Below are 26,907 nucleotides of genomic sequence, written 5' to 3' on the forward strand. Positions count from 1 at the left end.
GATAAAGACACGGGGCATGAGTGGGGGGTGGGCGGCGGGAGGGATAGACACAAGGGACATGAGCGGGGGGGTGGGCGGCGGGAGGGATAGACACACGGGGCATGAGCGGGTGGTGGGCGGTGGGAGGGATCGCCACACGGGGCATGAGTGGGGGGTGGGCAGCGGGAGGGATAGACACACGGGGCATGAGCGAGGGGTGGGCGGCGGGAGGGATAGACACACGGGGCATGAACGGGGGGTGGGCGGCGGGAGGGATAGACACACAGGGCATGAGCTGGGGGTCGGGGGGTGGGGGGGAGGGGAGAGACACATGGGGCATGAGCGGGGAGTGGGCGTTGAGAGGGATAGAGACACGGGGCATGAGTGGGGGGTGGGCGGCGGTCGGGATAGAGACACGGGGGATGAGCGGGGGGTGGGCGGTGGGAGGGATAGAGACACGGGGCATGAGCAGGGGGTGGGCGGCGGGTGGGATAAAGACACAGGGCATGAGTGGGGGGTGGGCGGTGGGAGGGATAGAGGCACGGGGCGTGGGCGGCGGGAGGGATAGAGACATGGAGCATGAGCGGGGGGTGGGCGGCGGGAGGGATAGACACACAGGACATGAGCGGGGGGGTGGGCGGAGGGAGGGATAGACACACGGTGCAAGAGCGGGGGGTGGGCGGCGGGTGGGATAAAGACACAGGGCATGCGTGGGGGGTGGGCGGCGGGAGGGATAAAGACACGGGGCGTGGGCGGCGGGAGGGATAGAGACATGGGGCATGAGCAGGGGGTGGGCGGCGGGAGGAATAGACACACGGGACATGAGCGGGGGGTGGGCGGCGGGAGGGATAAACACACGGGGCATGAGTGGGGGGGTGGGCGGTGGGAGGGATAAACACACGGGCATGAGCGGGAGGGTGGTCGGCGGGAGGGATGGACACACGTAGCATGAGCTGGGGGTGGGCGGCAGGAGGGATAGAGACACAGGGCATGAGCGGGGTGTGGGCGGCGGGAGGGATAGACACACGGGGCATGAGCTGGGGGTCGGGGGGTGGGGGGGAGGGGAGAGACACATGGGGCATGAGCGGGGAGTGGGCGTTGGGACGGATAGAGACACGGGGCATGAGTGGGGGGTGGGCGGCGGGAGGGATAGAGACACGGGGCATGAGCGGGGGGTGGGCGGCGGGAGGGATAGAGACACGGGGCATGAGCAGGGGTGGGCGGCGGGTGGGATAAAGACACGGCATGAGTGGGGGGTGGGCTGTGGGCAGGATAGAGACACGGGGCGTTGGCGGCGGGAGGGATAGAGACATGGGGCATGAGCGGGGGGTGGGAGGCGGGAGGGATAGACACACGGGAAATGAGCGGGGGGGTGGGCGGCGGGAGGGATAAACACACGGGGCATGAGCGGGGGGTGGGCGGTGGGAGGGATAGACACACGGGGCATGAGGGGGAGGGTGGGCGGCGGGAGGGATAGACACACGGAGCATGAGCGGGGAGTGGGCGTTGGGAGGGATAGAGACACGGGGCATGAGTGGGGGGTGGGCGGCGGGAGGGATAGAGACACAGGGCATGAGCGGGGGGTGGGCGGCAGGAGGGACAGAGACACGGGGCATGAGCAGGGGGTGGGCGGCGGGTGGGATAAAGACATAGGGCATGAGTGGGGGATGGGCGGCGGGAGGGATAGAGACACGGGGCGTGGGCGGCGGGAGGGATAGAGACATGGGGCATGAGCGGGGGGTGGACGGCGGGAGGGATAGACACACGGGACATGAGCGGGGGGCTTGGCGGCGGGAGGGATAAACACACGGGGCATGAGCGGGGGGGTGGGCGGTGGGAGGGATAGACACACGGGGCATAAGCGGGAGGGTGGTCGGCGGGAGGGATGGACACATGGGACATGAGCGGGGGGTGGGCGGTGAGAGGGATAGACACACGGAGCATGAGCGGGGGGTGTGCGGCAGAGGCATAGAGACACGGGGCATGAGCGGGGCGTGGGCAGTGGGAGGGATAGAGACACGGGGCATGAGCGGGGGGTGGGCGGCGGGAGGGATAGAGACACGGGGCATGAGCGGGGGGTGGGGGGCAGGAGGGATAGACACACAGGGCATGAGCGGGGGGAGGGATAGAGACACGGGGCATGAGCGGGGGGTGGGCGGCGGGAGGGATAGACACACGGGACATGAGCGGGGGGTGGACGGAGGGAGGGATAGACACATGGGGCAAGAGCGGGGGGTGAGCGGCGGGTGGGATATAGACACAGGGCATGAGTGGGGGGTGGGCGGCGGGAGGGATAGAGACATGGGGCATGAGCGGGGGGTGGGCGGCGGGAGGGATAAACACACGGGGCATGACCGGGCGGGGTGGGCGGTGGGAGGGATAGACACATGGGGCATGAGCGGGAGGGTGGGCGGTGGGAGGGATAGACACACGGAGCATGAGCGGGGAGTGGGCGTTGGGAGGGATAGAGACACGGGGCATGAGTGGGGGGTGGGCGGTGGGAGGGATAGAGACACGGGGCATGAGCAGGGGGTGGGCGGTGGGTGGGATAAAGACATAGGGCATGAGTGGTGGGTGGCCGGCGGGAGGGATAGAGACACGGGGCGTGGGCGGTGGGAGGGATAGAGACATGGGGCATGAGCGGGGGGTGGGTGGCGGGAGGGATAGACACACTGGACATGAGCGGGGGGTTGGCGGCGGGAGGGATAAACACACGGGGCATGAGCGGGGGGTGGGCGGTGGGAGGGATAGACACACGGGGCATGAGCGGGAGGGTGGTCGACGGGAGGGATGGACACACGTAGCATGAGCTGGGGGTGGGCGGCGGGAGGGATAGACACACAGGACATGAGCGGGGGGTGGGCGGCGAGAGGAATAGACACACGGAGCATGAGCGGGGGGTGTGCAGCGGAGGCATAGAGATACGGGGCATGAGCGGGGCGTGGGCAGTGGGAGGAATAGAGACAGGGGGCATGAGCGGGGTGTGGGCGGCAGGAGGGATAGAGACACGGGGCATGAGCGGGGGTTGGGCGGCAGGAGGGATAGACACACGGGGCATGAGCGGGGGGAGGGATAGAGACACGGGGCATGAGCGGGGGGTGGGCGGCGGGAGGGATAGACACACGGGACATGAGCGGGGGGTGGACGGAGGGAGGGATAGACACACGGTGCAAGAGCGGGGGGTGGGCGGCGGGTGGGATAAAGACACAGGGCATGCGTGGGGGGTGGGCGGCGGGAGGGATAGAGACACGGGGCTTGGGCGGCTGGAGGGATAGAGACATGGGGCATGAGCGGGGGGTGGGCGGCGGGAGGGATAGACACACGGGGCATGAGCGAGGGGTGGGCGGCGGGAGGGATAGACACACGGAGCATGAGCGGGGAGTGGGCGTTGGGAGGGATAGAGACACGGGGCATGAGTGGGGGGTGGGCGGTGGGAGGGATAGAGACACGGGGCATGAGCAGGGGGTGGGCGGTGGGTGGGATAAAGACATAGGGCATGAGTGGTGGGTGGGCGGCGGGAGGGATAGAGACACGGGGCGTGGGCGGCGGGAGGGATAGAGACATGGGGCATGAGCGGGGGGTGGGCGGCGGGAGGGATAGACACACGGGACATGAGCGGGGGGTTGGCGGCGGGAGGGATAAACACACGGGGCATGAGTGGGGGGTGGGCGGTGGGAGGGATAGACACACGGGGCATGAGCGGGAGGGTGGTCGACGGGAGGGATGGACACACGTAGCATGAGCTGGGGGTGGGCGGCGGGAGGGATAGACACACAGGACATGAGCGGGGGGTGGGCGGCGAGAGGAATAGACACACGGAGCATGAGCGGGGGGTGTGCAGCGGAGGCATAGAGATACGGGGCATGAGCGGGGCGTGGGCAGTGGGAGGAATAGAGACAGGGGGCATGAGCGGGGTGTGGGCGGCAGGAGGGATAGAGACACGGGGCATGAGTGGGGGTTGGGCGGCAGGAGGGATAGACACACGGGGCATGAGCGGGGGGAGGGATAGAGACACGGGGCATGAGCGGGGGGTGGGCGGCGGGAGGGATAGACACACGGGACATGAGCGGGGGGTGGACGGAGGGAGGGATAGACACACGGTGCAAGAGCGGGGGGTGGGCGGCGGGTGTGATAAAGACACAGGGCATGCGTGGGGGGTGGGCAGCGGGAGGGATAGAGACACGGGGCTTGGGCGGCGGGAGGGATAGAGACATGGGGCATGAGCGGGGGGTGGGCGGCGGGAGGGATAGACACACGTGGCATGAGCGGGAGGGTGGTCGGCGGGAGGAATGGACACACGTAGCATGAGCTGGGGGTGGGTGGCAGGAGGGATAGACACACGGGACATGAGCGGGGGGTAGACGGCGAGAGGGATAGACACACGGAGCATGAGCGGGGGGTGTGCGGTGGAGGCATAGAGACACGGGGCATGAGCGGGGCATGGGCAGTGGGAGGGATAGAGACACGGGGCATGAGCGGGGGGTGGGCAGCGGGAGGGATAGAGACACGGGGCATGAGCGGGGGGTGGGCGGCAGGAGGGATAGACACACGGTGCATGAGCGGGGGGAGGGATAGAGACACGGGGCATGAGCGGGGGGTGGGTGGCGGGAGGGATAGACACATGGGTCATGAGCGGGGAGTGGGCGTTGGAAAGGATAGAGACATGGGGCATGAGTGGGGGGTGGGCAGTGGGAGGGATAGAGACACGGGGCATGAGCGGGGGGTGGGCAGCGGGAGGGATAGAGACACGGGGCATGAGCAGGGGGTGGGCGGCGGGTGGGATAAAGACACGGGGCATGAGTGGGGGGTGGGCGGCGGGAGGGATAGACACAAGGGACATGAGCGGGGGGGTGGGCGGCGGGAGGGATAGACACACGGGGCATGAGCGGGTGGTGGGCGGTGGGAGGGATCGCCACACGGGGCATGAGTGGGGGGTGGGCAGCGGGAGGGATAGACACACGGGGCATGAGCGAGGGGTGGGCGGCGGGAGGGATAGACACACGGGGCATGAACGGGGGGTGGGCGGCGGGAGGGATAGACACACAGGGCATGAGCTGGGGGTCGGGGGGTGGGGGGGAGGGGAGAGACACATGGGGCATGAGCGGGGAGTGGGCGTTGAGAGGGATAGAGACACGGGGCATGAGTGGGGGGTGGGCGGCGGTCGGGATAGAGACACGGGGCATGAGCGGGGGGTGGGCGGTGGGAGGGATAGAGACACGGGGCATGAGCAGGGGGTGGGCGGCGGGTGGGATAAAGACACAGGGCATGAGTGGGGGGTGGGCGGTGGGAGGGATAGAGGCACGGGGCGTGTGCGGCGAGAGGGATAGAGACATGGAGCATGAGCGGGGGGTGGGCGGCGGGAGGGATAGACACACAGGACATGAGCGGGTGGGTGGACGGCGGGAGGGATAAACACAAGGGGCATGAGCGGTGGGGTGGGCGGTGGGAGGGATAGACACACGGGGCATGAGCGGGAGGGTGGGCGGCGGGAGGGATAGACACACGGAGCATGAGCGGGAGTGGGCGTTGGGAGGGATAGAGACACGTGGCATGAGTGGGGGGTGGGCGGCGGGAGGGATAGAGACACGGGGCATGAGCGGGGGGTGGGCGGCGGGAGGGATAGAGACACAGGGCATGAGCAGGGGGTGGGCGGCGGGTGGGATAAATACACAGGGCATGAGTGGGGGGTGGGCGGCGGGAGGGATAGAGACACGGGGCGTGGGCAGCGGGAGGGATACAGACATAGGGCATGAGCGGGGGGTGGGCGGCAGGAGGGATAGACACACGGGACATGAGTGGGGGGGTGGGCGGCGGGAGGGATAAACACACGTGGCATGAGCGGGGGGTGGGCGGTGGGAAGGATAGACACACGGGGCATGAGCGGGAGGGATGGACACACGTAGCATGAGCTGGGGGTGGGCGGTGGGAGGGATAGACACAAGGGACATGAGCGGGGGGTGGGCCGCGAGAGGGATAGACACACGGAGCATGAGCGGGGGGTGTGCGGCGGAGGCATAGAGACACGGGGCATGAGCGGGGCGTGGGCAGTGGGAGGGATAGAGACACGGGGCATGAGCGGGGGGTGGGTGGCGGGAGGGATAGAGACACGGGGCATGAGCGGGGGGAGTGATAGAGACACGGGGCATGAGCGGGGGGTGGGCGGCGGGAGGGATAGACACACGGGACAGGAGCGGGGGGTGGACAGAGGGAGGGATAGACACACGGGGCAAGAGCGGGGGGTGGGCGGCGGGTGGGATAAAGACACAGGGCATGAGTGGGTGGTGGGCGGCGGGAGGGATAGAGACACGGGGCGTGGGCGGCGGGAGGGATAGAGACATGGGGCATGAGCGGGGGGTGGGCGGCGGGAGGGATAGACACACGGGGCATGAGCGGGAGGGTGGTCGGCGGGAGGGATGGACACACGTAGCATGAGCTGGGGACGGGCGGCGGGAGGGATAGACACACGGGACATGAGCGGGGGGTGGGCGGCGAGAGGGATAGACACACGGAGCATGAGCGGGGGGTGTGCGGTGGAGGCATAGAGACACGGGGCATGAACGGGGCGTGGGCAGTGGGAGGGATAGAGACACGGGGCATGAGCAGGGGGTGGGCGGCGGGAGGGATAGAGACACGGGGCATGAGCGGGGGATGGGCAGCAGGAGGGATAGACACACGGGGCATGAGCGGGGGGAGGGATAGAGACACGGGGCATGAGCGGGGGGTGGGCGGCGGGAGGGATTGACACACGGGACATGAGCGGGGGGTGGACGGAGGGAGGAATAGACACACGGGGCAAGAGCAGGGGGTGGGCGGCGGCAGGGATCGCCACACGGGGCATGAGTGGGGGGTGGGCAAGGGGAGGGATAGACACATGGGGCATGAGCGAGGGGTGGGCGGTGGGAGGGATAGACACACAGGGCATGAGCGGGGGGTCGGGGGGAGGGGAGAGACACATGGGTCATGAGCGGGGAGTGGGCGTTGGAAGGGATAAAGACACGGGGCATGAGTGGGGGGTGGGCGGTGGGAGGGATAGAGACACGGGGCATGAGCGGGGGGTGGGCAGCGGGAGGGATAGAGACACGGGGCATGAGCAGGGGGTGGGCAGCGGGTGGGATAAAGACACGGGGCATGAGTGGAGGGTGGGCGGCGGGAGGGATAGAGACACGGGGCATGGGCGTGGCAGGAATAGAGACATGGGGCATGAGCGGGGGGTGGGCGGCGGGAGGGATAGACACACGGGACATGAGCGGGGGGGTGGGCGGCGGGAGGGATAGACACACGGGGCATGAGCGGGGGGTAGGTGGCGGGAGGGATCACCACACGGGGCATGAGTGGGGAGTGGGCAGTGGGAGGGATAGACACACGGGGCATGAGCTGGGGGTCGGGGGGTGGGGGGGAGGGGAGAGACACATGGGGCATGAGCGGGGAGTGGGCGTTGGGAGGGATAGAGACACGGGGCATGAGCTGGGGGTCGGGGGGTGGAGGGGAGGGGAGAGACACATGGGGCATGAGCAGGGGGTGGGCGGCGGGTGGGATAAAGACACAGGGCATGCGTGGGGGGTGGGCGGTGGGAGGGATAGAGACACGGGGCGTGGGCGGCGGGAGGGATAGAGACATGGGGCATGAGCGGGGGGGCGGCGGGAGGGATAGACACACGGGTCATGAGCGGGGGGGTGGGCGGCGGGAGGGATAAACACACGGGGCATGAGCGGGGGGGTGGGCGGTGGGAGGGATAGACACACAGGGCATGAGCGGGAGGGTGGGCAGCTGGAGGGATAGACACACGGAGCATGAGCGGGGAGTGGGCGTTGGGAGGGATAGAGACACGGGGCATGAGTGGGGGGTGGGCTGCGGGAGGAATAGAGACACGGGGCATGAGCGGGGGGTGGGCGGCGGGAGGGATAGAGACAAGGGGCATGAGCAGGTGGTGGCCGGCGGGTGGGATAAAGACACAGGGCATGAGTGGGGGGTGGGCGGCGGGAGGGATAGAGACACGGGGCGTGGGCGGCGGGAGGGATAGAGACATGGGGCATGAGCGGGGGGTGGGTGGCAGGAGGGATAGACACACAGGACATGAGCGGGGGGGTGGGCGGCGGGAGTGATAAACACACGGGGCATGAGCGGGGGGTGGGCGGTGGGAGGGATAGACACACGGGGCATGCGCGTGAGGGTGGTCGGCGGGAGGGATGGGCACACGTAGCATGAGCTGGGGGTGGGCGGCGGGAGGGATAGACACACGGGACATGAGCGGGGGGTGGGCGGCGAGAGGGATAGACACACGGAGCATGAGCGGGGGTTGTGCGGCGGAGGCATAGAGACACGGGGCATGAGCGGGGCGTGGGCAGTGGGAGGGATAGAGACACGGGGCATGAGCGGGGGGTGGGCGGCGTGAGGGATAGAGACACGGGGCATGAGCGGGGGGAGGGCAGCAGGAGGGATAGACAAACGGGGCATGAGCGGGGGGAGGGATAGAGACACGGGGCATGAGCGGGGGGTGGGCGGCGGGAGGGATAGACACACGGGACATGAGCGGAGGGTGGACGGAGGGAGGGATAGACACACGGGGCAAGAGAGGGGGGTGGGCGGCGGGTGGGATATAGACACAGGGCATGAGTGGGGGGTGGGCGGCGGGAGGGATAGAGACACTGGGCGTTGGCGGCGGGAGGGATAGAGACATGGGGCATGAGGGGGGGTGGGCGGTGGGAGGGATAGACACACGGGGCATGAGCGGGAGGGTGGTCGGCAGGAGGGATGGACACACGTAGCATGAGCTGGGGGTGGGCGGCGGGAGGGATAGACACACAGGACATGAGCGTGGGGTGGGCGGAGAGAGGGATAGACACACGGAGCATGAGCGGGGGTGTGCGGCGGAGGCATAGACACACGGGGCATGAGCGGGGGGAGGGATAGAGACACGGGGCATGAGTGGGGGGTGGGCGGCGGGAGGGATAGACACACGGGACATGAGCGGGGGGTGGACGGAGGGAGGGATAGACACACGGGGCAAGAGCGGGGGGTGGGCGGCGGGAGGGATCGCCACACGGGGCATGAGCGGGGGTGGGCAGCGGGAGGGATAGAGACACGGGGCATGAGCAGGGGGTGGGCGGCGGGTGGGATAAAGACAAGGGGCATGAGTGGGGGGTGGGCGGCGGGAGTGATAGAGACACGGGGTGTGGGCGGTGGGAGGGATAGACACACGGGACATGAGCGGGGGGGTTGGCGGCGGGAGGGATAAACACACGGGGCATGAGCGGGGGGGTGGGCGGTGGGAGGGATAGACACACGGGGCATGAGCGGGAGGGTGGTCGGCAGGAGGGATGGACACACGTAGCATGAGCTGGGGGTGGGCGGCGGGAGGGATAGACACACAGGACATGAGCGTGGGGTGGGCGGAGAGAGGGATAGACACACGGAGCATGAGCGGGGGTGTGCGGCGGAGGCATAGAGACACGGGGCATGAGCGGGGCGTGGGCAGTGGGAGGGATAGAGACACGGGGCATGAGGGGGGGTGGGCGGAGGGAGGGATAGAGACACGGGGCATGAGCGGGGGGTGGGCGGCAGGAGGGATAGACACACGGGGCATGAGCGGGGGAGGGATAGAGACACGGGGCATGAGTGGGGGGTGGGCGGCGGGAGGGATAGACACACGGAACATGAGCGGGGGGTGGACGGAGGGAGGGATAGACACACGGGGCAAGAGCGGGGGGTGGGCGGCGGGAGGGATCGCCACACGGGGCATGAGCGGGGGTGGGCAGCGGGAGGGATAGAGACACGGGGCATGAGCAGGGGGTGGGCGGCGGGTGGGATAAAGAAAAGGGGCATGAGTGGGGGGTGGGCGGCGGGAGTGATAGAGACACGGGGTGTGGGCGGTGGGAGGAATAGAGACATGGGGCATGAGCGGGGGGTGGGCGGCGGGAGGGATAGACACACGGGACATGAGCGGGGGGTGGGCAGCGGGAGGGATCGCCACACGTGGCATGAGTGGGGGGTGGGCAGCGGGAGGGATAGACACACGGGGCATGAGCGAGGGGTGGGCGGCGGGAGGGATAGACACACGGGGCATGAGCGGGGGTGGGCGGCGGGAGGGATAGACACACGGGGCATAAGCTGGGGGTCGGGGGGTGGGGGGGAGGGGAGAGACACATGAGGAATGAGCGGGGAGTGGGCGTTGGGAGGGATAGAGACACGGGGCATGAGTGGGGGGCGAAAGGGATAGAGACACGGGGTATGAGCGGGGGGTGGGCGGCGGGAGGGATAGAGACACGGGGCATGAGCAGGGGGTGGGCGGCGGGTGGGATAAAGACAGAGGGCATGAGTGGCGGGTGGGCGGCGGGAGGGATAGAGACACGGGGCGTGGGCGGCGGGAGGGATAGAGACATGGGGCATGAGCGTGGGGTGGGCGGCGGGAAGGATAGATACACGGGACATGAGCGGGGGGGTGGGCGGCGGGAGGGATAAACACACGGGGCATGAGCGGGGGGTGTGCGGCGGAGGCATAGAGACACGGGGCATGAGCGGGGCATGGGCAGTGGGAGGGATAGAGACACAGGGCATGAGCGGGGGGTGGGCGGCGGGAGGGATAGAGACACGGGACATGAGTGGGGGTGGGACCCGGGAGGGATAGACACACGGGGCATGAGCGGGGGGAGGGATAGAGACACGGGGCATGAGCGGGGGAGGGATAGAGACACGGGGCATGAGCGGGTGTGGGCGCGGGGCGGGAGAGATAGACACACAGGGCATAAGCGGGGGAAGGATAGAGACACAGGGCATGAGCGGGGGGTGGGCGGCGGGAGGGATAGAGACACGGGGCGTGGGCGGCGGGAGGGATAGAGACACGGGGCATGAGCGGGGGAGGGATAGAGACATGGGGCATGAGCGGAGGGTGGGCGGCGGGAGGGATAGAGACATGGGGCAGAAGCGGGGGGTGGGCGGCGGGAGGGATAGACACACTGGGCATGAGCGGGGGGTGGGCGGCGGGAGTTTCTAGACACACGGGGCATGAGCGGGGGGTGGGCAGCTGGAGGGATAGACACACGGGGCATGAGCGGGGTGGTGGGCGGCGATAGGGATAGACACACGGGGCATGAGCTTGGGGTGGGCGGGAGGGATAGACAACCGGGGCATGAGCGGGGGTGGGCGGCGGGAGGGATAGACACATGGGTCATGAGCGGGGGGGTGGGCGGCGGGAGGGATAAACACACGGGGCATGAGCGGGGAGGTGGGCGGTGGGAGGGATAGACACACTGGGCATGAGCGGGAGGGTGGGCAGCGGGAGGGATAGACACACGGAGCATGAGCGAGGGCTGGGCGGCGGGAGGGATAGACACACGGGACATGAGCGGGGGGTGGGCGGCGGGAGGGATAGACACACGGAGCATTAGCGAGGGGTGTGCGGCGGAGGCATAGAGACACAGGGCATGAGCGGGGCATGGGCAGTAGGAGGGATAGAGACACAGTGCATGAGCGAGGGGTGGGCGGCGGGAGGGATAGAGACACGGGGCATGAGCGGGGTGTGGGACCCGGGAGGGATAGAAACACGGGGCATGAGCGGGGGGAGGGATAGAGACACGGGGCATGAGCGGGGGGTTGGCGGCGGGAGGGATAGACACACGGGGCATGAGCGGGGGGTGGACGGAGGGAGGGATAGAGACACGGGGCGTGGGCGGCGGGAGGGGATAGAGACACGGGGCATGAGCGGGAGGAGGGATAGAGACGTGGGGCATGAGCGGGGGGTGGGTGGCGGGAGGATAGAGACATGGGGCATGAGCGGGGGGTGGGCGGCGGGACGGATAGACACACTGGGCATGAGCGGGGGGTGGGCGACGGGAGTTTCTAGACACACGGGGCATGAGCGGGGAGTGGGTGGCGATAGGGATAAACACACGGGGCATGAGCTTGGGGTGGGCGGGAGGGATAGACAACCGGGGCATGAGCGGGGGTGGGCGGCGAGAGGGATAGACACACGGGACATGAGCGGGAGGGTGGGCGGCAGGAGGGATAAACACACGGGGCATAAGCGGGGGGGTGGGCGGTGGGAGGGATAGACACACGGGGCATGAGCGGGAGGGTGGGCAGCGGGAGGGATAGACACACGGAGCATGAGCGGGGGGTGGGCGGCGGGAGGGATAGACACACGGGACATGAGCGGGGGGTGGGCGGCGGGAGGGATAGACACACGGAGCATTAGCGGGGGGTGTGCGGCGGAGGCATAGAGACACGGGGCATGAGCGGGGCATGGGCAGTGGGAGGGATAGAGACATAGCGCATGAGCGGGGGGTGGGCGGCGGGAGGGATAGAGACATGGGGCATGAGCGGGGGGTGGGACCCGGGAGGGATAGAAACACGGGGCATGAGCGGGGGAGGGATAGAGACATGGGGCATGAGCGGGGGGTGGGCGGCGGGAGGGATAGACACACGGGGCATGAGCGGGGTTGGGGGGAGGGGAGAGACACACGGGGCATGAGCGGGGGATGGGCGGCGGGAAGGATAGAGACACGGGCATGAGCGGGGGGTGGGCGGCGGGAGGGATAGAGACACGGGGCATGTGCAGCGGGAGGGATAGAGACACAGGGCATGAGCGGGGGAGGGATAGAGACACGGGGCATGAGCTGGTGTGGGCAGCGGGAGAGATAGACACACAGGGCATAAGCGGGGGAGGGATACAGACACAGGGCATGAGCGGGGGGTGGGTGGCGGGAGGGATAGAGACACGGGGCGTGGGCGGCGGGAGGGATAGAGGATAGAGACACGGGGCATGAGTGGGGGGGAGGGATAGAGACATGGGGCATGAGCGGGGGGTGGGCGGCGGGAGGGATAGAGACACGGGGCATGAGCGGGGGGTGGGCGGCGGGAGGGATAGACACACGGGGCATGAGAGGGGGGTGGGCGGCGGGAGTTTTTAGACACACGGGGCATGAGCGGGGGGTGGGCAGCTGGAGGGATAGACACACGGGGCATGAGCGGGGGGTGGGCGGCGATAGGGATAGACACACGGGGCATGAGCTTGGGGTGGGCGGGAGGGATAGACAACTGGGGCATGAGCGGGGGGTGGGCGGCGAGAGGGATAGACACACGGGGCATGAGCGGGGGAGGGTGGCAGGAGGGTTAGACACACGGGGCATGAGCGGGGGTGGGGGGTAGAGACACACGGGGCATGAGCGGGGGGAGGGGAGAGACACACGGGGCATGAGTGGGGGGTGGGCGGCGGGAGGGATAGAGACACGGGGCATGCGCAGGGGGTGGGTGGCGGGAAGGATAGAGACACGGGGCATGGGCGGCTGGAGGGATAGAGACACGGGGCATGAGCGGCGGGAGGGATAGAGACACGGGGCATGAGCGGGGGTGGGCGGCGGGAGAGATAGACACACGGGGCATGAGCGGGGGGTGGGCGGCGGGAGGGATAGACACACGGGGCATGAGCGGGGGTTGGGCGGCGGGAGGGATAGACACACAGGGCATGAGCGGGGTTGGCGCCGGGAGGGTAGACACACGGGGCATGAGCGGGGGGTGGCCGGCGGGAGGGATAGACACACGGGGCGTGAGCGGGGGGTGGGCGGCAGGAAGGATAGAGACACGGGGCATGAGCGGCGGGAGGGATAGAGACACGGGGCGTGTGCAGCGGGAGGGATAGAGACACGGGGCATGAGCGGGGGAGGGATAGAGACAGGGGGCATGAGCGGGTGTGGGTGGCGGGAGGGATTTAGACACGGGGCGTGGGCGGCGGGAGGGATAGAGACACTGGGCATGAGCGGGGGAGGGATAGAGACATGGGGCATGAGCGGGGGGTGGGCGGCGGGAGGGATAGATACACGGGGCATGAGCGGGGGGTGGGCGGCGGGAGGGATAGACACACGGGGCATGAGCGGGGGGTGGGCGGCGAGAGGGATAGACACACGGGGCATGAGCGGGGGGACGGTGGCAGGAGGGATAGACACACGGGGTATGAGCGGGGGTGGGGGGTAGAGACACACGGGGCATGAGGGGGGGCGAGACACACGGGGCATGAGCGGGGGGTGGGCGGTGGGAGGGATAGAGACACGGGGCATGCGCGGGGGTGGGTGGCGGGAGGGATAGAGACACGGGGCGTGGTCGGCGGGAGGGATAGAGACACGGGGCATGAGCGGCGGAGGGATAGAGACACGGGGCATGAGCGGGGGTGGGCGGCGGGAGAGATAGACACACGGGGCATGAGCGGGGGGTGGGCGGCGGGAGGGATAGACACACGAGGCATGAGCGGGGGTGGGCGGCGGGAGGGATAGACACACGGGGCATGAGCGGGGTTGGGCGCCGGGAGGGTAGACACACGGGGCATGAGCGGGGGGTGGCCGGCGGGAGGGATAGACACACGGGGCATGAGCGGGGGTGGGCGGCGGGAGGGATAGAGAAACGGGGCATGAGCGGGGGTGGGCGGCGGGAGGGATAGAGACACGGGGCGTGTGCAGCGGGAGGGATAGAGACACGGGGCATGAGCGGGGGAGGGATAGAGACACGGGGCATGAGCGGGTGTGGGCGGCGGGAGAGATAGACACACAGGGCATAAGCGGGGGAGGGATAGAGACACAGGGCATTAGCGGGGGGTGGGTGGCGGGAGGGATTTAGACACGGGGCGTAGGCGGCGGGAGGGATAGAGACACGGGGCATGAGCGGGGGGAGGGATAGAGACATGGGGCATGAGCGGGGGGTGGGCGGCGGGAGGGATAGAGACACGGGGCATGAGCGGGGGGTGGGCGGCGGGAGGGATAGACACACGGGGCATGAGCGGGGGGTGGGCGGCGGGAGTTTCTAGACACACAGGGCATGAGCGGGGGGTGGACAGCTGGAGGGATAGACACACGGGGCATGAGCGGGGGGTGGGCGGCGATAGGGATAGACACACGGGGCATGAGCTTGGGGTGGGCGGGAGGGATAGACAACCGGGGCATTAGCGGGGGGTGGGCGGCGAGAGGGATAGGCACACGGGGCATGAGCGGGGGGCGGGTGGCAGGAGGAATAGACACACGGGGCACGAGCGGGGGTGGAAGGGAGAGACACATGGGGCATGAACAGGGGGGGAGGGGAGAGACACACGGGGCATGAGCGGGGGGTGGGCGGCGGGAGGGATAGAGACACGGGGCATGCGCGTGGGGTGGGTGGCGGGAGGGATAGAGACACGGGGCATGGGCGGCGGGAGGGATAGAGACACGGGGCATGAGCGGCGGAGGGATAGAGACACGGGGCATGAGCGGGGGTGGGCAGCGGGAGAGATAGACACACGGGGCATGAGCGGGGGGTGGGCGGCGGGAGGGATAGACACACGGGGCATGAGCGGGGGGTGGGTGGCGGGAGGGATATAGACACGGGGCGTGGGCGGCGGGAGGGATAGAGACACGGGGCATGAGCGGGGGGAGGGATAGAGACATGGGGCATGAGCGGGGGGTGGGCGGCGGGAGGGATAGAGACACGGGGCATGAGCGGGGGGTGGGCGGCGGGAGGGATAGACACACGGGGCATGAGCGGGGGGTGGGCGGCGGGAGTTTCTAGACACACAGGGCATGAGCGGGGGGTGGACAGCTGGAGGGATAGACACACGGGGCATGAGCGGGGGGTGGGCGGCGATAGGGATAGACACACGGGGCATGAGCTTGGGGTGGGCGGGAGGGATAGACAACTGGGGCATGAGCGGGGGGTGGGCGGCGAGAGGGATAGACACACGGGGCATGAGCGGGGGGCGGGTGGCAGGAGGAATAGACACACGGGGCACGAGCGGGGGTGGAGGGGAGAGACACATGGGGCATGAACAGGGGGGAGGGGAGAGACACACGGGGCATGAGCGGGGGGTGGGCGGCGGGAGGGATAGAGACACGGGGCATGGGCGGCGGGAGGGATAGAGACACGGGGCATGAGCGGCGGAGGGATAGAGACACGGGGCATGAGCGGAGGTGGTCAGCGGGAGAGATAGACACACGGGGCATGAGCGGGGGGTGGGCGGCGGGAGGGTAGACACACGGTGCATGAGCCGGGGGTCAGGGGGTGGGGGGAGGGGAGAGACACATGGGGCATGAGCGGGGAGTGGGCGTTGGGAGGGATAGAGACACGGGGCATGAATGGGGGGTGGGTGGCGAAAGGGATAGAGACACGGGGTATGAGCGGGGGGTGGGCAGCGGGAGGGATAGAGACACGGGGCATGAGCAGGGGGTGGGCGGCGGGTGGGATAAAGACACAGGGCATGAGTGGGGGGTGGGCGGTGGGAGGGATAGAGACACGGGGCGTGGGCGGCGGGAGGGATAGAGAAATGGGGCATGAGCGGGGGGTGGGCGGCGGGAGGGATAGACACACGGGACATGACCGGGGGGGTGGGCGGCAGGAGGGATAAACACACGGGGCATGAGCGGGGGAGTGGGCGGTGAAAGGGATAGACACACGGGGCATGAGCGGGAGGGTGGGCGGCGGGAGGGATAGACACACGGAGCATGAGCGGGGGGTGGGCGGCGGGAGGGATAGACACACGGGACATGAGCGGGGGGTGTGCGGCGGGAGGGATAGACACACGGAGCATTAGCGGGGTTTGTGCGCCAGAGGCATAGAGACACAGGGCATGAGTGGGGCATGGGCAGTGGGAGGGATAGAGACACAGGGCATGAGCGGGGGGTGGGCGGCGGGAGGGATAGAGACACGGGGCATGAGCAGGGGGTGGGCGGCGGGAGGGATAGACACACGGGGCATGAGAGGGGGTGGGGGGAGGGGAGAGACACATGGGGCATGAGCGGGGGTGGGCGGCGGGAGGGATAGAGACACGGGGCATGAGCGGGGGGTGGACAGCGGGAGGGATAGCACGGGGCGTGTGCAGCGGGAGGGATAGAGACACGGGGCATGAGCGGGGGAGGGATAGAGACACGGGGCATGAGCAGGGGAGGGATAGAGACACGGGGCATGAGCGGGTGTTGGCGGCGGGAGAGATAGACACACAGGGCATAAGCGGGGGAGGGATAGAGACACGGGGCATGAGCGGAGGGTGGGCAGCGGGAGGGATAGAGACACGGGGCATGAGCAGGGGGTGGGCGGCGGGTGGGATAAAGACACGGGACGTGGGCGGTGGGAGGAATAGAGACATGGGGCATGAGCGGGGGATGGGCGGCGGGAGGGATAGACACACGGGACATGAGCGGGGGGGTGGGCGGCGGGAGGGATAGACACACGGGGCATGAGCGGGGGTTGGGCGGCGGGAGGGATCGCCACACGGGGCATGAGTGGGGGGTGGGCAGCGGGAGGGATAGACACACGGGGCATGAGCGAGGGGTGGGCGGCGGAAGGGATAGACACACGGGGCATGAGTGGGGGTGGGCGGCGGGAGGGATAGACACACGGGGCATGAGCTGGGGGTCAGGGGGTGGGGGGAGGGAAGAGACACATGGGGCATGAGCGGGGAGTGGGCGTTAGGAGGGATAGAGACACGGGGCGTGAGTGGGGGGTGGGCGGCGAAAGGGATAGAGACACGGGGTATGAGCGGGGGGTGGGCAGCGGGAGGGATAGAGACACGGGGCATGAGCAGGGGGTGGGCGGCGGGTGGGATAAAGACACAGGGCATGAGTGGGGGGTGGGCGGCGGGAGGGATAGAGACACGGGGCGTGGGCGGCGGGAGGGATAGAGAAATGGGGCATGAGCGGGGGGTGGGCGGCGGGAGGGATAGACACACGGGACATGACCGGGGGGGTGGGCGGCGGGAGGGATAAACACACGGGGCATGAGCGGGGGAGTGGGCGGTGCAAGGGATAGACACACGGGGCATGAGCGGGAGGGTGGGCGGCGGGAGGGATAGACACACGGAGCATGAGCGGGGGGTGGGCGGCGGGAGGGATAGACACACAGGACATGAGCGGGGGTGGGCGGCGGGAGGGATAGACACACGGAGCATTAGCGGGGGGTGTGCGCCGGAGGCATAGAGGCACGAGGCATGAGCGGGGCATGGAAGTGGGAGGGATAGAGACACAGGGCATGAGCGGGGGGTGGGCGGCGGGAGGGATAGAGACACGGGGCATGAGCGGGGGCTGGGCAGCGGGAGGGATAGCACGGGGCGTGTGCAGCGGGAGGGATAGAGACACGGGGCATGAGCGGGGGAGGGATAGAGACACGGGGCATGAGCAGGGAAGGGATAGAGACACGGGGCATGAGCGGGTGTTGGCGGCGGGAGAGATAGACACACAGGGCATAAGCGGGGGAGGGATAGAGACACAGGGCATGAGCGGGGGGTGACCGACGGGAGGGAGTTAGACACGGGGCGTGGGCGGCGGGAGGGATAGAGACACGGGGCATGAGCGGGGGGAGGGATAGAGACATGGGGCATGAGCGGGGGGTAGGCGGCGGGAGGGATAGAGACACGGGGCATGAGCGGGGGGTGGGCGGCGGGAGGGATAGACACACGGGGCATGAGCGGGGGGTGGGCGGCGGGAGTTTCTAGACACACGGGGCATGAGCGGGGGGTGGGCAGCTGGAGGGATAGACACACGGGGCATGAGCGGGGGGTGGGCGGCGATAGGGATAGACAAACGGGGCATGAGCTTGGGGTGGGCGGGAGGGATAGACAACCGGGGCATGAGCGGGGGGTGGGCGGCGAGAGGGATAGACACACGGAGCATGAGCGGGGGCGGGTGGCAGGAGGGATAGACACACGGGGCATGAGCGGAGGTGGAGGGGAGAGACACACGGGGCATGAGCGGGGGGGAGGGGAGAGACACACGGGGCATGAGCGGGGGGTGGGCAGCGGGAGGGATAGAGACACAGGGCATGCACGGGGGGTGGGTGGCGGGAGGGATAGAGACACGGGGCGTGGGCGGCGGGAGGGATAGAGACACGGGGCATGAGTGGGGGGTGGGCGGTGGGAGGGATAGACACACGGGGCATGAGCGGGGGGTGATCGGCGGCAGGGATAGACACACAGGGCATGAGCGGGGTTGGGCGGCGGGAGGGTAGACACACGGGGCATGAGCGGGGGGTGGCCGGCAGGAGGGATAGACACACGGGGCATGAGCGGGGGGTGGGCGGCACGAGGGATAGACACACAGGGCATGAGTGGGGGGTGGGCGGCGGGAGGGATAGAAAACACGGGGCATGAGCGGGGTTGGGCGGGATGGATAGACACACGGGGCATGAGCGGGGGGTGGGCGGGAGGGATAGACACACGGGGCATGAGCGGGGGTGGAGGGGAGGGGAGAGACACACAGGGCATGAGCGGGGAGTGGGCGGCGGGAGGGATAGAGACACGGGGCATGAGCAAGTGGTGGGCGGCGGGAGGGATAGAGACACAGTGCGTGGGCGGCGGGAGGGATAGAAACACGGGGCATGAGCGGGGGGAGGGATAGAGACATGGGGCATGAGCGGGGGGTGGGCGGCGGGAGGGATAGAGACACGGGGCATGAGCAGGGGGTGGGCGGCGGGAGGGATAGACACACGGGGCATGAGCGGGGGGTGGGCGACGGGAGTTTCTAGACACACGGGGCCTGAGCGGGGGGTGGGCAGCTGGAGGGATAGACACACGGGGCATGAGTGAGGGGTGGGTGGGAGGGATAGACACACGGGGCATGAGCGGGGGGCGGGCGGCGGGAGGGATAGAAACACGGGGCATGAGCGGGGGTGGGGGGGAGAGACACACGGGGCGTGAGCGGGGGTGGGGGGGAGGGGAGAGACGCACGGGGCATGAGCCGGGGGTGGGCGGCGGGAGGGATAGAGACGGGGCATGAGCGGGGGGTGGGCGGCGGGAGGGATAGAGACACGGGGCGAGGGCGGCGGGAGGGATAGAGACACGGGGCATGAGCGGGGGAGGGATAGAGACACAGGGCATGAGCGGGGGTGGCGGCGGGAGAGATAGACACATGGGGCATGAGCGGGGGGTGGGTGACGTGAGGGATAGACACACGGGGCATGAACAGGGGGTGGGCGGCAGGAAGGATAGACAAACGGGGCATGAGCGGGGTTGGGCGGCGGGAGGGATAGACACACGGGGCATGAGCAGGGGGTGGGCGGCGGGAGGAATAGACACACGGGGCATGAGTGTGGGGTGGGCGGTGGGAGGGATAGAGACACGGGTCATGAGCAGGGGGTGGGCAGCGGGAGGGATAGAGACACGGGGCATGAGCAGGGGGTGGGCGGCGGGTGGGATAAAGACACGGGGCATGAGTGGGGGGTGGGCGGCGGGAGGGATAGAGACACGGGGCGTGGGCGGTGGGAGGAATAGAGACATGGGGCATGAGCGGGGGATGGGCGGCGGGAGGGATAGACACACGGGACATGAGCGGGTTGGTGGGCAGCGGGAGGGATAGACACATGGGGCATGAGCGGGGGGTGGGCGGCGGTAGGGATCACCACACGGGGCATGAGAGGGGGGTGGGCAGCAGGAGGGATAGACACATGGGGCATGAGCGAGGGGTGGGCGGTGGGAGGGATAGACACATGGGGCATGAGCGGGGGTGGGCGGCGGGAGGGATAGACACACGGCGCATGAGCTGGGGGTCGGGGGTGGTTGGGAGGGGAGAGACACATGGGGCATGAGCGGGGAGTGGGCGTTGGGAGGGATAGAGACACGGGGCATGAGTGGGGGGTGGGCGGCGAAAGGGATAGAGACACGGGGTGTGATCGGGGGGTGGGCAGCGGGAGGGATAGAGACACGGGGCATGAGCAGGGGGTGGGCGGCGGGTGGGATAAAGACACAGGGCATGAGTGGGGGGTGGGCGGCGGGAGGGATAGAGACACGGGGCGTGGGCGGCGGGAGGGATAGAGACATGGGGCATGAGCGGGGGTGGGCGGCGAGAGGGATAGACACACGGGACATGAGCGGGGGGGTGGGCGGCGGGAGGGATAAACACACGGGGGGTGGGTGGTGGGAGGGATAGACACACGGGGCATGAGCGGGAGGGTTGGCGGCAGGAGACATAGACACATGGAGCATGAGCGGGGGGTGGGCGGCGGGAGGGATAGACACACGGGACATGAGCGGGGGGTGGGCGGCGGGAGGGATAGACACACGGAGCATTAGCGGGGGGTGTGCGGCGGAGGCATAGAGACACGGGGCATGAGCGGGGCATGGGCAGTGGGAGGGATAGAGACACAGGGCATGAGCGGGGGGTGGGCGCAGGGAGGGATAGACACACGGGGCATGAGCGGGGGGAGGGATAGAGATACGGGGCATGAGCGGGGGGTGGGCGGCGGGAGGGATAGACACACTAGACACACGGGTCATGAGCGGGGGAGGGGGGAGGGGAGAGACACACGGGGCATGAGCGGGGGGTGGGCGGCAGGAGGGATAGACACACTAGACACACGGGTCATGAGCGGGGGAGGGGGGAGGGGAGAGACACACGGGGCATGAGCGGGGGGTGGGCGGCGGGAGGGATAGAGACACGGGGCATGAGCGGGGGGTGGGCGGCACGAGGGAAAGACACACAGGGCATGAGTGGGGGGTGGGCGGCGGGAGGGATAGAAAACACGGGGCATGAGCGGGGTTGGGCGGCGGGAGGGATAGACACATGGGGCATGAGCAGGGGGGTGGGCGGCACGACAGATAGACACACAGGGCATGAGTGGGGGGTGGGCGGCGGGAGGGATAGAAAACACGGGGCATGAGCGGGGTTGGGTGGGATGGATAGACACACGGGGCATGAGCGGGGGGTGGGCGGGAGGGATAGACACACTGGGCATGAGCGGGGGGTGGTTGGTAGGAGGGCTAGACACAAGGGGCATGAGCAGGGGTGGGGGGAGGGGAGAGACACACAGGCATGAGCGGGGGTGGAGGGGAGGGGAGAGACACACGGGGCATGAGCGGGGAGTGGGCGGCGGGAGGGATAGAGACACGGGGCATGAGCAGGGGGTGGGCGGCGGGAGGGATAGAGACACAGTGCGTGCGCAGTGGGAAGGATAGAGACACGGGGCATGAGCGGGGGGAGGGATAGAGACATGGGGCATGAGTGGGGGGTGGGCGGCGGGAGGGATAGAGACACGGGGCATGAGCGGGGGGTGGGTGGCGGGAGGGATAGACACACGGGGCATGAGCGGGGGGTGGGCGACGAGAGTTTCTAGACACACGGGGCTTGAGCGGGGGGTGGGCAGCTGGAGGGATAGACACACGGGGCATGAGCGGGGGATGGGCGGCGATAGGGATAAACACACGGGGCATGAGCGGGGGGTGGGTAGGAGGGATAGACACACAGGGTATGAGCGAAGGGTGGGCGGGAGGGATAGACACACGGGGCATGAGCGGGGGCGGGAGGCGGGAGGGATAGAAACACGGGGCATGAGCGGGGGTGGGGGGGAGACACACGGGGCGTGAGCGGGGTGGGGGGGAGGGGAGAGACACACGGGGCATGAGCCAGGGGCGGGCGGCGGGAGGGATAGGGACATGGGGCATGAGCAGGGGGTGGGCGGCAGGAGGGATAGAGACACGGGGCGTGGGCGGCGGGAGGGATAGAGACATGTGGCATGAGCGGGGGAGGGATAGAGACACAGGGCATGAGCGGGGGTGGGCGGCGGGAGAGATAGACACATGGGGCATGAGCGGGGGGTGGGTGGCGTGAGGGATGGACACACGGGGCATGAGCAGGGGGTGGGCGGCAGGAAGGATAGACAAACGGGGCATGAGCGGGGTTGGGCGGCGGGAGGGATAGACACACGAGGCATGAGCGGGGGGTGGGCGGCGGGAGGGATAGACACACGGGGCATGAGCGGGGGTGGGTGGCGGGAGGGATGGACGCACGGGGCATGAGCGGGGGGTGGGCGGCGTGAGGGATAGACACACGGGGCATGAGCGGGAGGTCAGGGGATGGGGGGAGGGGAGAGACACACTGGGCATGAGCGGGGGGTGGGCGTTGGGAGGGATAGACACACGGGGCATGAGCGGGGGGTCAGGGGTGAGGGGGTGGGGGGAGGGGAGAGACACCCGGACATGAGCGGGGGTGGGATGGGGGAGAGACACACGGGGCATGAGCGGGGGTGGGGGGAGGGCTAGACACACGGGGCATGAGCAGGGGGCGGGTGGCAGGAGGGATAGACACACGGGGCATGAGCGGGCGTGGGGAGGGAGAAACACGGGGCATGAGCGGGGGTCGGGGGGAGGGGAGAGACACACGGGGCATGAGTGGGGGGTGGGCAGCGGGAGGGATAGAGACACGGGGCATGAGCGGGGGGTGGGTGGCGGGAGGAATAGAGACACGGGGCGTGGGCGGTGGGAGGGATAGAGACACGGGGCATGAGCGGGGGAGGGATAGAGACACGGGGCATGAGCGGGGGTGGGCGGCGGGAGAGATAGACACATGGGGCATGAGCGGGGGGTGGGCGGTGGGAGGGATAGACACTCGGGGCAAGAGCAGGGGGTGGGCGGAGGGAGGGATCGCCACACGGGGCATGAGTGGGGATGGGCGGCAGGGGGGATAGACACACGGGGCATGAGCGAGGGGTGGGCGGCGGGAGGGATAGACACACGGGGCATGAGCGGGGTTGGGCGGCGGGAGGGTAGACACACGGGGCATGAGCGGGGGGTGGCCGGCGGGAGGGATAGACACACGGGGCATGAGCGGGGGGTGGGCGGTGGGAGGGATAGACACTCGGGGCAAGAGCAGGGGGTGGGCGGAGGGAGGGATCGCCACACGGGGCATGAGTGGGGATGGGCGGCAGGGGGGATAGACACACGGGGCATGAGCGAGGGGTGGGCGGCGGGAGGGATAGACACACGGGGCATGAACAGGGGATGGGCGGTGGGAGGGATAGACACACGGGGCATGAGCGGGGGGTCGGGGTGTCGGGGGGAGGGGAGAGACAAATGGGGCATGAGCGGGGAGTGGGCGTTGGGAGGGATAGAGACATGGGGCATGAGCGGGGGGTGGGCGACGGGAGGGATAGAGACACGGGGCATGAGCGGGGGCTGGGCGGCGGGAGGGATAGAGACACGGGGCATGAGCAAGGGGTGGGCGGCGGGTGGGATAAAGACACGGGGCATGAGTGGGGAGTGGGCAGCGGGAGGGATAGAGACACGGGGCGTGGGCGGCGGGAGGGATAGACACATGGGGCATGAGCGGGGGTGGGCGGCGGGAGGGATAGACACACGGAGCATGAGCGGGGGGTGGGCGGCGGGAGGGGTAGACACACGGGACATGACCGGGGGGTGGGCGGCAGGAGGGATAGACACACGGAGCATGAGCGGGGGTTGTGCGGCGGAGGCATAGAGACACGGTGCATGAGCAGGGCGTGGGCAGTGGGAGGGATAGAGACACGGGGCATGAGTGGGGGGTGGGCGGCAGAAGGTATAGAGACACGGGGCATGAGCGGGGGGTGGGCGGCGGGAGGGATAGACACACGGGGCATGAGCGGGGGAAGGAATAGAGACACGGGGCATGAGCGGGGGGTGGGCAGCGGGAGGGATAGAGAAACGGGGCATGAGCGGGGGGTGGTCGGCGGGAGGGATAGAAAACACGGGACATGAGCGGGGGTGGGCAGGATGGATAGACACACGGGGCATGGGCGGGGGGTGGGCGGGAGGGATAGACACATGGGGCATGAGCGGGGGATGGGCGGAGGGAGGGCTAGACACACGGGGCAGGAGCGGGGGTGGAGGGGAGGGGAGAGACACACGGGGCATGAGTGGGGAGTGGGCGGTGGGAGGGATAGAAAACACGGGGCATGAGCGGGGGCCAGGTGGGATGGATAGACACACGGGGCATGGGCGGGGGGTGGGCGGGAGGGATAGACACATGGGGCATGAGCGGGGGATGGGCGGAGGGAGGGCTAGACACACGGGGCAGGAGCGGGGGTGGAGGGTAGGGGAGAGACACACGGGGCATGAGTGGGGAGTGGGCGGCGGGAGGGATAGACACACGGGGCATGAGCGGGGGGTGGGCGGCGGGAGGGATAGACACACGGGGCATGAGCGGGGTTGGGCGGCGGGAGGGTAGACACACGGGGCATGAGCGGGGGGTGGCCGGCGGGAGGGATAGACACATGGGGCATGAGCGGGGGGTGGGCGGTGGGAGGGATAGACACACGGGGCAAGAGCAGGGTTGGGCGGCGGGAGGGATCGCCACACGGGGCATGAGTGGGGGGTGGGCGGCCAGGTGGGATAGAGACACGGGGCATGAGCGGGGGGTGGGCGGCGGGAGGGACAGACACACGGGGCATGAGCGGGGGGAGGAATAGAGACACGGGGCATGAGCAGGTGGTGGGTGGCGGGAGGGATAGAGACACGGGGCAAGAGCGGGGTGTGGGCGGCGGGAGGGATAGAAAACATGGGGCATGAGCGGGGGGTGGGCGGGATGGATAGACACACGGGGCATGAGCGGTTGGGTGGGCGGGAGGGATAGACACACGGGGCATGAGCGCGGGGTGGCCGGCAGGAGTGCTAGACACACGGGGCAGGAGCGGGGGTGGAGGGGAGGGGAGAGACACACGTGGCATGAGCGGGGGGTGGGTGGCGGGAGGGATAGACACATGGGGCATGAGCGGGTGGTGGGTGGCGGGATGGATAGACACACGGGGCATGAGCGGGGTTGGGCGGCGGGAGGGTAGACACACGGGGCATGAGCGGGGGGTGGCCGGTGGGAGGGATAGACACACGGGGCATGAGCGGGGGGTGGGCGGTGGGAGGGATAGACACACGGGGCAAGAGCAGGGGGTGGGCGGCGGGAGGGATCGCCACACGGGGCATGAGTGGGGGGTGGGCGGCGGGGGGGATAGACACACGGGGCATGAGTGAGAGGTGGGCGGCGGGAGGGATAGACACACGGGGCATGAGCGGGGGATGGGCGGTGGGAGGGATAGACACACGGGGCATGAGCGGGGGGTCGGGGTGTTGGGGCGAGGGGAGAGACACATGGGGCATGAGCGGGGAGTGGGCGTTGGGAGGGATAGAGACACGGGGCATGAGCGGGGGGTGGGCGATGGGAGGGATAGAGACACGGGGCATGAGCGGGGTGTGGGCGGCGGGAGGGATAGAGACACGGGACATGAGCAGGGGGTGGGCGGCGGCCGGGATAAAGACACGGGGCATGAGTGGGGGGTGGGCGGCTGGAGGGATAGAGACACGGGGCTTGGGCGGCGGGAGGGATAGAGACATGGGGCATGAGCGGGGGGTGGGCGGCGGGAGGGATAGACACACGGAGCAAGAGCGGGGGGTGGGCGGCGGGAGGGATAGACACACGGGACATGAGCGGGGGGTGGGCGGCAGGAGGGATAGACACACGGAGCATGAGCGGGGGTTGTGCGGCGGAGGCATAGAGACACGGGGCATGAGCAGGGCGTGGGCAGTGGGAGGGATAGAGACACGGGGCATGAGTGGGGGGTGGGCGGCGGGAGGGATAGAGACACGGGGCATGAGCGGGGGGTGGGCGGCGGGAGGGATAGAGACACAGTGCGTGCGCGGTGGGAGGGATAGAGACACGGGGCATGAGCGGGGGGAGGGATAGAGACATGGGGCATGAGTGGGGGGTGGGCGGCGGGAGGGATAGAGACACGGGGCATGAGCGGGGGTGGGCGGCGGGAGAGATAGACACATGGGGCATGAGCGGGGGGTGGGTGGCGTGAGGGATAGACACACAGGGCATGAGCAGGGGGTGGCGGCAGGAAGGATAGACAAACGGGGCATGAGCGGGGTTGGGCGGCGGGAGGGATAGACACACGAGGCATGAGCGGGGGGTGGGCGGCGGGAGGGATAGACACACGGGGCATGAGCGGGGGGTGGGCGGCGGGAGGGATAGACACACGGGGCATTAGTGGGAGGTCGGGGGATGGGGGGAGGGGAGAGACACACTGGGCATGAGCGGGGGTTGTGCGTTTGGAGAGATAGACACACGGGGCATGAGCGTGGGGTCAGGGGTGAGGGGGTGGGGGGAGGGGAGAGACACACGGACATGAGCGGGGGTGGGGTGGGGGAGAGACACACGGGGCATGAGCGGGGGTGGGGGGAGGGCTAGACAC

The sequence above is a fragment of the Ambystoma mexicanum genome, chromosome 10 (assembly GCF_040938575.1).
Source record: "Ambystoma mexicanum isolate Mex_15411 chromosome 10, UKY_AmexF1_1, whole genome shotgun sequence".
In the NCBI taxonomy this organism is placed as follows: domain Eukaryota; kingdom Metazoa; phylum Chordata; class Amphibia; order Caudata; family Ambystomatidae; genus Ambystoma; species Ambystoma mexicanum.